Genomic DNA, 14,356 nt, shown 5'->3' on the forward strand with positions numbered 1-14,356 from the left:
AAGGGTCCCGGGCGTTCCGCGGGTGTGTGGGTGGCTTTGGGGGCTCTTTGCGGCGTTCGCGGCCGGGCAGCGCTGCCAGGGGGTCGCAAAGGGTTTGGGCAGCAGCCGCCCCCTCCGGGCTCCCTGAGCGGGGTCATTTTCCCCCCCGGGAAGATGCCTGTCCGTGCTGTGTCTGGCGCTTGTGTGAGGTAACATCCGCGTGTCCCAGCCGTTTGTCTTCCTCCCTGTGTCTGTGAAATGTTGTATCGGAGAGGACTGTAATGTCACATCTTCAGCATCGCGGATGGAAACTGACAACTCTGTGTGTGTTAGTGGAAATAACCCGAGATCTTCATGCTCTGCATCTGTGTAGCCTTGCTCTGCAATATGCCAACTTTGTGTTCATGTGGTTCTGTTTTACAAAATGAGCCATGGGTGAGCTGAATAAAGGGTTGTAGGTTTGCTGCTGCTTTTAGCAGTCCCTTTCTGCTATCGTTTGTCAGACAGCATCGAGGCCTGTGCTGTGAAGCTGCATTTTAACTTGCCATCCATACCAAATACATTTTGAAGACATTAAAAATGCTTCTGTTTAAGTCTGTAGCTTCTTTTCTGCATCTTGGAAGCCGGAATGTGCTTTTTGTTTCTTGGTAGGATCTGAAGACACAGCTCTGAATATTTGGAAAATATGAAATATGGCTGTTCTGGGCTGAATATGTATATCCCAACATTTTGTCTTTATTTCAAATGTCTATTTGACATCAGGGCTAGTTGTGGCATACCTGACTTATTGGAAGTGTGTTTTCTACTTTTGTGTTGGTTTTCAGGTAAAATACAAATGAACTTCCACCAATGATTTTAAGATATAGCTGCTGCTTGAACAAAACCCCTCACTAGGTTTCTGTAAAGACACATTTCTGTAAAATCCCTACTGTTGAACTGGTAGAAGTGTAATGCCTTTAGATGTTCATAAGTATTTCCAAAAATATTTCAGTCATTACTGAATATTAAATGAAAGGAACACCGATTTGTTCCCATTTGCTGCAGTGATTTAATGAGTGATCTAATAGTTGTGATTAAATAGAATCTAATAATAGAATTTAAAATAAGTGTATGATCTGAAGCTGTCTGTGGACTCCTTTTCTGTTCTTTAGATTTGTACTTTCTGCTGAAAGGAGAAAAAGACTCAGGGCTAAAAGCAAACGCCTCAATTTTTCCACAAATAGGCGAATTTACCCTTGTTAATTATCAGATATTGGCTTACTGAGCCCTTTCCAATCCTTCCTCTCTTACAATTTAGAAACCAAATATGATTTCAGGAAAAGAGTGAAAGACTGGCAGTTACAGCTTCTTGAGCATCACGCTGTTCTATACAAAATGTGAGCAGTGCTGTGTTTGCTGGTTCCAACAGTTGTGGAAGCAGCTTTAATTTATCTTAATTAAGGCCATCCTCTCCTATCATCATGTAGGAGAAGGCTCCCAAATCTTCAGGCAACAAGCAAATAATGAAATAAAATGCAAAGAAAGGGAGAGAAGAGAAAGAAAAATGCAGAGAAGACATTTTGACGTAGAACTAAGAGAATGTGGCATTTTTCCAAAAGCACTCTTTAATTTTTCCTCCTCATGAAATAATGGGAAACTCTTAGGTTTGAGGAGGAGTGTTCACTTGCTGGTGGTTTTTTTTTAATGCTGTCTTCTACTGGCATAGCAAAGCAGCAGCATTTTTCATAGACTTTCATCCTTGAACCTCCAGGTGGAATGTACATTCAGGCAATAAAAGTACCCTTTAATTTGATGATGATGATAATAATAATAGTAATAATAATAATAATAATAATAGCAATCCCTACTGAATTTCCTTCTCTGTTGAGCCATGATTAAATTTCTGTATGGTATTTAGTAGGGAAAACAGCAGCTGTACTAGAGAGAGAGAAATATCAGAACAAAAAGGTTTGGAAGTTGGAGCAGACAGCAGATGAATTCTTATGATGTGTCAAAACATTATCACGAGATTAATTGTTGCACTCATTTGGAGTATTCAGGGTGTCTCCTTGTCTGCTTTTTACCTCAAAAGCACAATTTATAGCAACTCCAATACTCTTCTGCTTTTGTTCTCTGTGCTCAGGTGTCCTTCCTGTGTTGTAGATAGTCCAATTGTACTATCTCAATGTCTGTTTACTTACTGATAACTCAGTATTTGATTAAGATCCCTTTTGAGGAGTACAGTTGATTTCCTCCATGTAAAAAGTGGTAATAATTAGCAAATCATATTACAGTTATACAAAGCTCTTCCTTTGTATAAGAGGTTTTGTTTTTCAAATCAGCTGTGTCCTGAGGGTCAATGTCTTTTCCTGAGAAACTGTGGGAGAGGAAGCAGAAAAAGCAATTGTTCAGTGGTCTCAAACTGTCAGACACCTACTCTGGAAAAGCCAAATTTAATTATTTCCTGTTGGACATAATGCTGAACTGACACTGCAAACAGAGGATGTGGTTACACAGACGTTTCTTTTAGTGGTGGGGGCTGTCTTAAACAGCTCATATTCCCATTTGCTTTTTTTTCCCTCCCCACCTTGTGCTGTCACCTCAGTAGTGGTGTGGAGCTGCATGTTATGCCAGGTTAGAGACCTGATTTTTAATCTGGGCATGTTCTATTCCTCTCCCCCTCAGACCCCCAAATAAAAAACAGGGGTGAGCTGTAGGAATGCATAGGTGGAGTGAAGGAGCAGAACAGTTTAAAACTGTTCCTATGATTTTTCTTTTATGTGTGGGTGAAATGGATGAGTTTGTGTGAATTGAGAAACTCATTTCTTTGTCACATACTCTGTTCAATTCTTAAGGGATGCTATGTGTGGTTAATGTGTATGTTTTACCTTCCAACCTTTGAATGCTTTCTGAAGTGCAAACACTGTTAAGTGGCTTCTTCAGGGGAAATGAATGGCATTGGGGTGAGGAGAATTTTCATTACCAGACTTAGATGTGCCACATTGTGTCACACAATTCTGATTTTTAAGTGTGGGTTGTTCTTATAGAGGGCAAACAGTGCATGCAGCTTGTACAGGAATCTGCCCTCAGTCTGATACTCTGTTTTCAGATGTGAAGAAACAAGGCTGCTAACAGTATTTCACTTCTTTTGATCCTTTCCTGTTTCTTATTCAAGACACTTATTTTCCACACAGATAAATCTTAGAATTTGTCACTTAGTGAGGTCATGCAATTGTTTAAATTAGTTTGGTTTATATTTCAGAAATTGATGCAATGAATTTAGTTTGTGCAGCATTCCTTTCCCTTTCCCTCCCCCATTTTCTTGTGTGTGTGTGCAGCATCATTATTTTTGTGTGAAGAAATATTTTGGATTTAGGCACGCAGCCATATTGATAACACCTCTGCAAGAAGGTGAAATTTAACATAGAGTCACAAGTCTCTTTAAATCTTGAAAGCTAAAGTCTGAGCTTTTAATTGGAGATTTCTGCACCTTAACCTCTTGACATCCATCTGCTTTTGCTCTCTTACTACAAACTAGAGTGTTGACTACTTCTGCTTAGCCTTCTTAATTAACTTCTGCTTCCTATTTCAGCTTGTTTGGGCCCTGGTGATCCAGAAAAGCAGAGTTTTTGTGGAGTACAGCAGAGGAAGCGTGGTAGCTGCTGCTGCATGTGCCAGCATATTATTTGTTAACAGCTGAATCACTGGGGGCTGCCTTTGGCACTGAAAGAAAAACTTTCTCCTGGACATGGTCAGGAGTTGCTGGTGCTGTTTTCTCTGCTTGCAGTGGTTGCATATTGAAATGTGTATGTACTACAGTGCAGAGGCTCTGGCATAAAGAAGTGCAGAAACTTTCCTGTTTTGCCATCTTCTAGTGGGGCAAATAAATATGCTGACTACACATCATCTTCAGAGTATCTTCATGTCAGGGGAACAGGAGACTGAAATGATATGTCTAGTTCTGTGAAATTAATTTTGGTCTGGGACAGTCTACATGACAGATTGTTTCAACCTCAAATTAATGTTTCCTGTAATATATGGCAATTACGACTAGTTATAGACACAGCAGGGAGGGGATGTGTGGTTCCTTGAGTTCTACACTTCCCATGGTTTAGGGAGCACTGAGGATTTATCCTCATTGCATGAGTGATCCATATGGCTGACACCCTGTTTAGGCTTACTCAGATGAGATCATCCTTTACACACAACCACAGCCATGTTACGATGAACTCATTCTCTCTGCAGTTGTTTATCTGTGTGATAGTACAGCTCTGAGCAAAGATGAGACAGGATTCACTTTCTGTCAAGTACAGGGAAGCTTTTCCTCCTTCAGGCAGAAACTTTTGGAAAAAAACATCGAAAGACTCTACTTGAATGATTAAAAAAAAAATTACTATTTTTGCTCTCCCTTGTGGTCTTTATAGCAACATAAGAAGTTTCCCAGCAGAATGTGATTGTAGTGTACATTGTAAGTTAATTTCTATTCCACTGTGTAAGATGGACCTGCATCCAGATGAGAGTTTTCTCTGGGTGACTGGTAGGGCCATGTTTATGTTAGGTCTAGTATAACTGTAAATTCCCTCTCGTATGTCCTGTTGGAGATTATTTACAGGAGCAGATCACCTGAGTCTGAATCTTTTAAAAGCCTCCATCTGAGAGACAGTCTGGGTGTTGGAAGGGTGGGATATGAATTCTCCCTTGCCATGTTCTGATCAGATTTACTGAGTCCTGTCAGTCAGTTTCTGTGTTCAGGCACGCTGAAACTCCAAGTCACCAGTGAAGGCAATAAGCCATTGTAATCACTGGAATAGCAGCCATTTGGCTTGAGCATGTAAACACTGACATACAAACTTTTCCATTGGATGGAGAAGTTTATCAGCAAGATGAGACTTCTGCATTGCTTAGAGATGACACTATTTTTTCTTCAGAAAATCTAGGACAGTAGAGTTCTGCCTGCATTGACTGTAGTGAGAGGAAAAAGGAGTGTTGGAGGAATGTTTTGATTGTGCTGTGGGCAAAGAATAGCAAAAGTAGTTTAACTGTGGAATTTTGCCAGAAAATGTTTCAGTTATCAGATTAATCTTTGCTCACTCACTGCAGTGTAGAAGAGGCTGTAAAGAGCTTGTGTTTCATTACAGTTGTAAGGCTGTTCTGCTAAATATTTGTCAAGTTTGACTTAATTTTAAAGACAGGGTGTGTCTGGGTTTTCTGTTGTTTTGTCTTGAAGCTGGATTGAAATTCCATGGAGTGAGTGAATAAGAATAACGATAGGAATATGTTATACCTGCAGCATCTCTTAGCTTAGTAGCACACACATATTAGAAAAAAAAAATTGAAAAGAAATGCCTATTGCAAGCCACTTATCTCCTATTTGGGGTTCAGACAACCAAGCAGCAAATTGCAGGATGCAATACTTTTACTGTCTCAAGTTGACCAAGAACTTTATTGGCAAATGAGACTGAAAGTTTTGAAACTGACTTTTTAATGGCCAGAGTGTCCAAAATAGAACTTTAGTTCTTAGTAGAGAAAGTAAGAAAAACGTCTGGTGTCTGGGAGGATGAGTTTTTAGTGGGAGAACAAGGATCTCTAGGCACCTGAGAAGGCTAATGGAAATGTTGGAAAGTCAGGAGAGGTAAATAAGATAAGGCAAGGAAAAAAAGTGCACTGAAAAAAATACAGAGATTAATTTGACTGGTTATGGAGTTTTTCTTTCTGTAGAAAATCAGCAGATTCCTTGTACCAGGACAGGCAGATCAAGAAAAATCTCACTGTTGGACCTTTCTTGACTCAGTGGAGGCTCTGGAGGACATGGATCTTAAGTGCAGAAGCATGGTGATTGTTCAGCTTTATCAGTGCTCTTGCAGACCTAAATTGGAAGATAATATTCAGTGAACCAAGATTACTGGAAGTTAGGGTTTGGCCAATAAAAATCTTCAAATGGATTGCATTTCTAACTTTTCCACACTTCCCTGTTGTGAAAAGTGGTTTCAGGGATACCTGAGTCTTCTAAAAATAAATAAAATTCCAAAACAACAGCAAACTAAAAAATAAATATCCCACTCAAAACCAAACTATGCTGAAAAGTTGCACTGAGGTCAAGATTTAATATATGAATAAATTTCACTCACAATTTGTGACTCAAAGAACCAACATCACAATTAAATTGTGATATTATGTGCTTAATGCTGTCAAGAAGAATGTTCCAGCAAAATTGTTTCATTAAATTCTCAGGTACCTTGTTCATCATGTTGGAATAGCAAACTCTTAACAGTTGTTAATTGTTTACTGTCTTTGTGGAAGACTTTCCTTGGCTTCTTGAGGTCTTTTTGCCTTGCCTGTTAGGAAATCTGGTACCTGCAATTTAGTAAAAAGTACATTGTAAATATATATACTTCATTGTGTAGTCTTGCATCAGTATTATGTTTTAATTACAGTTGTATCAGTTTGACTACTTTATTAAGGAAAATAATTACTTATTATGGGTTCTCACATTAATTAAGTAGTTGTAAGTAATTTTAAATATTGACTTGATGACAAATACTGAGAGAGGTGACAGAATGACTCCTTGATTCTGGGATAGAGCAATGATTAATGTGTGCTGGCACATTTTATTCTGAGAAAAATAGGAACATTCTCTATAAGGGAAGTTTCTGAAGTAGTTGTGTCCTTACTTGTTTGGTTATTTTCCTATTTGTACCAGTATTTAAATCCCTTCTCCTTCAAATTAGTGGAGGTAAGTGGACCAAGGAGATGAGCAGTTGATTACCTATAGCTCCTTCTATACAGTGTAAAAAGAATAAATTTCTTTTATTTGTTGGGGATCAGAAAACTCACATTTTGTGTCTAGCTGGGTATCCAAGCATTGAGACTAATCAGTCTAACTGATCTTACTCCTTCTGATGTTGAAGTAGTAGATCACTTATACTATTTTTTTTAATGTATTTTTTTTCCTTTTCAGTGGAACTGTGTTAATACTCATGTTCAAAGTCCATCCGGTCTGAAGTTTGTATTTGGGGAGGTGCCTATTTCTTTTTTATTTTATCTTATTGACAGACTGTCATGGCATCTTGACTGCAGTTCTTGCTTCTGATGTCTAGGAAGCCCTGAAGTCTGAAAATCTCAGAGGAGGAAATGGAATGGAAACTTTGATGTGTATTTTTTTTAAATGTGACTAAGGAAGTAGGAGTAAATGTATGGCAACTTCTAACTTTTTTATTGTCTTTTCAAACAACATCTTATAGAGTCTCTAAAGTAATTATTTTCTAATTAGGTACTGCTGTGAGTTTTAGAAATGTATTGCCAAGGAAAATGATGTGTTACTTCAGTACATTTACGAGTTTTTAAGTTGCATGGGATGGTTCTCCTCCCCCTCCTCCAAAATGGGATTCCCTTTGCTGTCTTCAAAGATCTCTGTAATGTACTTTTATCTTTTCCCTGTTTTTGTGTGGATGCATAAGCTGTGATAAACTGGTTATAACAGTATCTACTATCCAATGTTTAAGAATATTTCAGTACAGGGACTAGAAAATTGACTATATGATTTGGTAAATATTCTGCCTTAGTAGATCTCAAACAAGGTATTGTTCAGAACTGACAAAGCAGCAGTCCTAAAATAAAAGTTTTGCTTTGCAAGTAGCATGGTGTGTGTAGCGTGGCAGTCTTGGTGATATTTCAATCCAACTTCTGTAGTGTGTACCACATGTATTAAAGATCCTGTTTAAAAAGAATCCCAGATAAAGGACTTTGCTCATTATTCTTAAAGGAGAAAATGGGCTGTGTTTGGTTTTATTTGGTTGTTTGATTTTAGATCTCTGAGTATTTGTGTCCTGTTTTCCTTTTCAGTGACTGGGGAGAGAGCTGCTGGCATGGAAGTGAGCTGGGTTTATACGTGGGAACTGTGAGTAAGGTATGTATTATGTCCTTTTTTGTCTTTAGTCTGCATCTTTTGTTGTTAGGTTTTGACTTGAAAATTGCTTGTAGCCACTAAATGTAGGGGACAGTATTGCTTAGAGATAAAATATTTTGAATTTGTATTAGTGTCAAGTGTGGCAGCTGTGCAGCAAGGACTTCATAGTGTCAAGGGTATGAACAGCACACGTGTGCACTTTTCTATGCTGCTGAGCAATTAGTAAGACTTCTTTTAATGAAAGAAGCAGTTGGATTTGGTATCCTTTGAATTACAAAGAACAGCAGCAATTCTGATTCCCCCATCCCTACACCATGTTCTTTACTATCATTGTTTAGGTTTTCATGTTAGGGAGTTCTTGCTTCTTCTTTTCAATAAACTGGTTAGCATAAACAAGACAGTAATATTGATCTTAGCTTCTGTATGAATCACTGAAGAAAATCCTTACCCATTTTCAGTAGTGGGGAAATCCAAGGGTAGAAAATTAGCTGTTGTAAGGGAAAAAGGGAACAGAATATCTAGTAAATCAATTGCTGGGCCTTCCACTTAATGAATGTCATGCTGGGTAGCTGCATGAGAAGATGCCAGTAAATGCAAAGAAATTTGAATTCCACACCCGTTGTCCGTTGATGAGGAGAGACAAAACGAATTCAGATTGGTTTAATTTCTGCAGACAGTTTCATAATGTCATGACTAAGGAATGTGACTGGGGTCAGAAAATGTCTTGTAGACTCTGTTTCAGGCTTTGGTTTCACACTGTACTTCACATGAGGTAACTGAAAGCTGTAATTTTTCAATAGGTTTTGCTCCTCTGTTTCTTTTTTCTTTGTTTGTTAGTTTAGGGGTTTTTGTTTGGTTTTTTGTTTGTTTTTTATGAGATCTGAGGAACCTATGGTTGCAAGGTTCAGATTGATATCAATTGGGAAAACAAGCATATTTCAAGGTGTAGCTTTCCATCAGAACAGGAGGCTGAATTGACTTTCTCTATGGCTGCAGAGTCACTGCTTGAAGGAGAGAAGGCAAGAATTTCAAATTGTAGTGTGGTGATACAATATGGACATACAGTCTCAATCACAGCCCATGATCAGACTGAATTAGATAAAATGTAAAAACTACTTTGTCAGATACACAAATGTAAGTTCCCAAAAAACCTTGCCAAAAATTCCTTAAGATTTTAAAGTTTTGTAGTTTTGCCTGCTGGTTTGTGCAGCAGTGAGTGCTTGTGCCAGGAACTGAACTGACTGAAATTTAACTACTTTATCTTTGTTTTAATTCTTCCTTTTCTGTTAAAAATTTATAAATTAAAAAAAAAATTCTTTTATTTTAGTCTAGATTTGTTTCCTGACCTGTCTTTCCTGCCTTGTCTAAGTCACAACTTTATTATGCCCTGTTATCCAGTTCTAGACCCAAATATCACTTGTTCTGTCTGAAAGTGTATTGTTTCTTCTGAGGCCTTACTTCCATGCTTCTCTCATCCAATGACTTTCTCATCCCAGTCTGCTCTAAATCCATATTCAGCAAGAGTTCCTTTATACATTTTCAGCTGTGGATTTCCAAGTCAAAGCTCACATCTGGCTGCAGATCATCAGCATTCCCTTTTGTAGTTTGCTGTAGCCTCCCTGCTTCCATCGATTGTTGGCATCTGCTGCCACATGCCTTCGCTGCTGGCTGAATCCATTGCTTCCACCACTTGCCCCTATGGGGTGAGGAGGAATGCTTTACCTTTAACATGAAGGAAATTTTAAAAGATGCATCAGACAGTGATTGCAAGGAAGCCAGCCAGTCAGAAGGTGGTGGAAAGCAGGCAGTTCTGTTTTAAACACACTGCAGTTCATCATGCATTTCTTTGGCAGCAGTGCAGGCTCAAACAGCTTGCTCCCTTTCTCAGCTCCCTCTTGTTTTTGCTGGCATAGCTGTTTTTGTGGCCATGGTGAACCACTCTGGGGAACACATCCTCCTGGAAAGAAGTGTTTTTCATTAGATTATTTTTCATCTGGTCCAGTACATGTTGTCTCTGTAAGATTTATGCTGGTTTCACAATGAGGAAGGTATGAGAGTGGGAATGTGTAGCAGGCTGCCTAAGTTGGCACTGCTGCTAGATATTTAAATGTGCTCTTTGACATTACAGTTAAGTTGATCTTTCAGTGTGCTGCTCTTGCAAAGGCAGGTCAAACCTCTGCACAGCCTTGCACTCCTGCTTCTTCCTTTGCAGCAGAGCTGGTGATTGTGCAGCCACAGGGCACGGCCAGCCGACTGATCCGGGAATAAATGGCCTCTGATGTTCCGCAGGGTGAATCGTCTGCTGGTCCGGCTGACCTGAGTCACCCCATGGTGCACAATCATTAGATCAGACAAAAGAAAAGCAGCAGGAGCCAACAGCTTTAAAGCAGTAGGCTGAATTCTTCTTTTAGTTATGATGTTGAACTCTATCATGACCAAGGCCTAAAGTACATCAGTGTACCCACTGGCACGTGACACCTGAACATGACATTTTTTTGCTCTCTTTTCTTCTTTAAACTACAGCAAAAACGGTTATTTCTTCAGTCTCACAAACTAGAATATTCATTCAACACATTGAGAAGTATGAGAGAATTTGATGTCTGTAAAGTACTTCACCAGTTTAAGGCTTAATATCCTCTGAATTAGAAGGATGTTGTCTTCATTCATGCTTTGAACTAAAATAAGGACTGAAAATTGGTGGAGAGTTCATTTCTTTTTCCAGCAAGGAGTGTTTGTTCTAAATATCATTGCTAATCTCAAAACTAGCTTTGGTATTATCAGTTCTCTGTGTACTCAAAGTTCCATGAGCTTGAAAGCCACAAAGTTCCTCCAAATACATATTGAAGAACGAAAAATATTTCTTAAAAAATAGCTGGAATGTCAAACTACATTTCTTAGCTTGCTATTTGTGGCTTTAAGAAATGAATGTTTAATGGTGGTTTTTGAAAATCTCTTAAAAACTTTGTCGCTGCTGGCTGGAGTGAAGGAAAGGTTAGTTTTTTATGAAGGAAATATTTAGGGCTTGAGAAATACCATAATTGATGAGTGGTTGTTAAAACCATGTGCAAGGCGTTGTCTACAGCACAAATAATGCAGTTGATTGTTTGCACTAGATGTGCATCTTTTCTCCCTCAAGTCCTCATATCTCTATACAGCTGTTCATGTCTTTTGTCTGATAACATTTCTTGCTGGCCCAAGCATATTTTGCCTCTTGTACTGCTTGATTTGCTGGAGGTGGTAGCAGAGAGAGAGGTGAAGATTCAAAGATAGCCTGTTACTGCAGTGTTACCAGCACAGTGTTTTACTGTCATCTTCATTCCCATCAGTTGCAGTCTTTGCCTTTGTAAGACAGACTTTGCAGTGTAGTGCCTTGTGATCATGGCAAAATGGACAATTTATACCTCCAAATCACTAGTTCTAATCCAGAATGAATTTGGTTACTTTTTGATTGCGGAGAGTGCCCCTCTGCCCATCCCTGCTCCCAATTACTGTGGAAGCTAAGGAAGCTGATGACAGATTAATTTTGCAGAAGTCAAATGCATGTCAAATGTGTGTTCAAATAAAACTCCACAATATAAGGTGGCCTCTTTTTAGTGGTCTGCATAGTTTGATTTCTTAATTTAAGGTGGTTCCTGAAGAAGTCCTCAAGACTGTACCTCTTCCAGGATCCAGTCTTTGTGATGTTTGCCTCACTGCTGACTCTATTATATGTTCTTTATGGGCAGTGTCATCATGTTAGCTCTCAATTAACTGGAGAGATAATTCTGCCAACAGTTGTGTGTTTAAGTTAAGCTGACTGACAGGAAAGGAATTTTTTTTTAATACAACCTTGTAGGTCTTCCTGTTGGTGGTTTTGATATCTAAAGATATCAAAGAGCTCTCATTCTCATTGTTATAACTTCTCAAGCTAATGTGCTGCCTCTGCTTTCACCTGCTGAAAACTTAATTTCTCCTGGGTTATTCTTTTAATTTGGGATGACCTGGGGGATATAGTTGCTTTTGGGCATGTCATGGCATTCTTTTCCAGTCTTCTCACTTATTTCAAGGATTTGTCCACTGAAAGCCACTTTGCTCCAAGATTGCTTCTTGGCTGGCTGAACTCAGCTGGCATGATAATTTAACAGAAGGCTGCTCTTAGGTTTAAAATAAAAAAATGCCCTGTCTACTCAAAATAGCCCAGCTGCACACACATGCTGTTGCTGTTAGGTGCTGGAGGTTGCTTAGCAATTCTTAAATCAGTAGGAAATTGCTATTGCCCTGGCAACTTGGGCAATAAGGGAAAATGCAAACAAGGGTAAGTTGTTTAGAGAGGTGTCCTTTCTTGATAAAAAAAAATTGCATGTGATTTTTTTTTTTTCTCTGTGCTTCTCTGATTGAGTCACTTATTTTAAAATTTATTTTATGTTTTAATTTTAAGTTAAAATTCCTCTATGTTTTACTCTGGTTATTGAGTTTTCATGTAAGGAAAGGTGATAGTCCTTGGTTCATTTAAATACTGACTGTCAAGATCTTAATTATACCATGAGTATGTGAATATTGCCAAAATCCTGCAGGGGCAATAGCATGCTCTCAGGAGCCAGGAGTTTTTAAGTTATATTGCTATAAAACACAAAACTACTGTCACAACAATACAAGCATGGACCATGACACTTGGGAGGAAACATCTGCTCAAGTGAAACAGTAGACATTACTTCTAAATTATAACTGATCTTTGTCCATTTCTAGCTTCTGAAGGCATTTAGACACTTCAATTTCAGACAGACAAACAAGAGTCAGATTTGCACAAGGTATAAGATTAAGAACCACAGCCATAATTAATTTTTTGAAAAATATTTCCTTTATCAAACCTGCAAACTACAAAGACTAAACTCCTCTGAAGCTTGTTTTACATGGTAGCTGTGTAAGTGCATGCTCTTGCCATTGCAACACCATATCACACTAAGCACACAGGAAACCTGATTAGTTTAGCTGTTGGTAAAAACTGTATTCTACTTTACAGTTACCATATAACAAAATTACTTAGAGAAATTTCTTTTAAAGCTGCTTATCCAGGATCACTAAAGGATAGCTTAAAGCCCATGAGGTGAGAGGGAAACAAAATAGACACACAGTATGGAAACCTCTCTGACCAACAGTAAACTAGTGAAAAGTAAACTGGAGGGGGAGAAGGGATTAGGATTAGTTTCCTGTCATTTCATCTCATCATAAAGGCAGACAAGCACCAATACTGGCACAGGGAAGCAACAAAGGCATGCATCCAAGACTGCCTCTTTTGGCAAGAGCCAGCTTAGACCAACTTAGCTGTATCATACAACCACATCCTCTGGTTAGACACTAAACTGGCACTGCCAACAAAAGGAGCAGTCCAGCCTGCTCATTCCTCACCTCCTGTCAGCCAGCACAGGCTGAACCAGATCAAAGAGCTGATCTGTGTTCAGTTTGGCCTGGTCAAAACACACACACACACACACACACACACACACACATACACTACTAGGTTTAATCTGCATCTGTTGCTGATCTGGCTTTCCAGCCAGCCACACAAAAGCTTGGATATCATGAGGGAGAATAAGGCACAAGGAAGTAAAAAAGAAATCAGGATGGCTATTAGCAATCATCATAAGGTGTTATTAAATGATTTAATCTGTCCAACATTTATGTTGGATATGGACACATTCACTGTGGTGGCACAGCTGTGTGTATAGTTGACAATGGACTGGAGAACTGATTTTTTTTGAATACTCTGGAAAAAAATGCCTGGTGTTCAGCTAAATATATTCCCCAGTCAAAGAAGGGGCAGTGTAGGGACAGAAGTGAGCAGCTGGACAGTGGTGGACTTAGAGGTTGCTTAAGCTGATGTTGTTGCTGTAGAACATCTGTGGTATCACAGCCACTTTTGTCCCAGAAGCAGCTGCCCTAAAAGTAGAAAAATAGAAAGCTTTTGCCTGGTAAGGCAACAGATGCAAATCCTTGAGGGTACTTACTCTGAAACCCTTATAGAGGATAAGAGATACTAGCTCTTAATACTGTCCATCAGCTTCTGGATGACTCACTTAAAGATCATGGCATGGCACATTTCTTTATGGGAAAGTTTCTGGTCTGATTGGAAATGACAGGAAAACAAACATTGTAAAATTTTAATTAGGTTCTAGATATTAATGTGTGTAACTGTCTGATCATTCTACAATGACAGTTATAGAGTGGTATAACTGTCTGGGAAGTCTAGAAGCAGACTTATGATGGTTATAGAAAAGGATTCCACATCTTTCACAGGACTTCCAAATACTGTACCATGAATGTTTGCAAATCCTCAAAGCATCTTTCAAATCCCTCTCTGCCCTCATCAGACTTTAAATTGAAAACATTTAAGTCAAACTTATCCTATTATAGCTTTTATTGTAGTCTCGAGGACTGGATGTCTTTTTTTTTTTTTTTTTTTTTTAATGTAGGGACATGTTCCATACTAAGACTTGGCAATGATCTGAAAAAGTG

At 38.8% G+C, this 14,356-nt stretch overlaps 1 protein-coding gene across 1 annotated transcript in view; it reads left to right on the forward strand.

The window, feature by feature from the left end:
- Positions 1 to 14,356, forward strand: part of MRTFA (myocardin related transcription factor A) — a 93,955-nt gene that overhangs the window by 280 nt on the left and 79,319 nt on the right. Inside the window, exon 2 of the mRNA XM_079304671.1 lies at positions 7,801 to 7,864. The gene's annotated coding sequence lies outside the window, so the exon portion shown is untranslated. The remainder of the gene's footprint in view (positions 1 to 7,800; positions 7,865 to 14,356) is intronic.

This window comes from Erithacus rubecula (genome assembly GCF_903797595.1).
Source record: "Erithacus rubecula genome assembly, chromosome: 4".
Lineage (NCBI taxonomy): Eukaryota > Metazoa > Chordata > Aves > Passeriformes > Muscicapidae > Erithacus > Erithacus rubecula.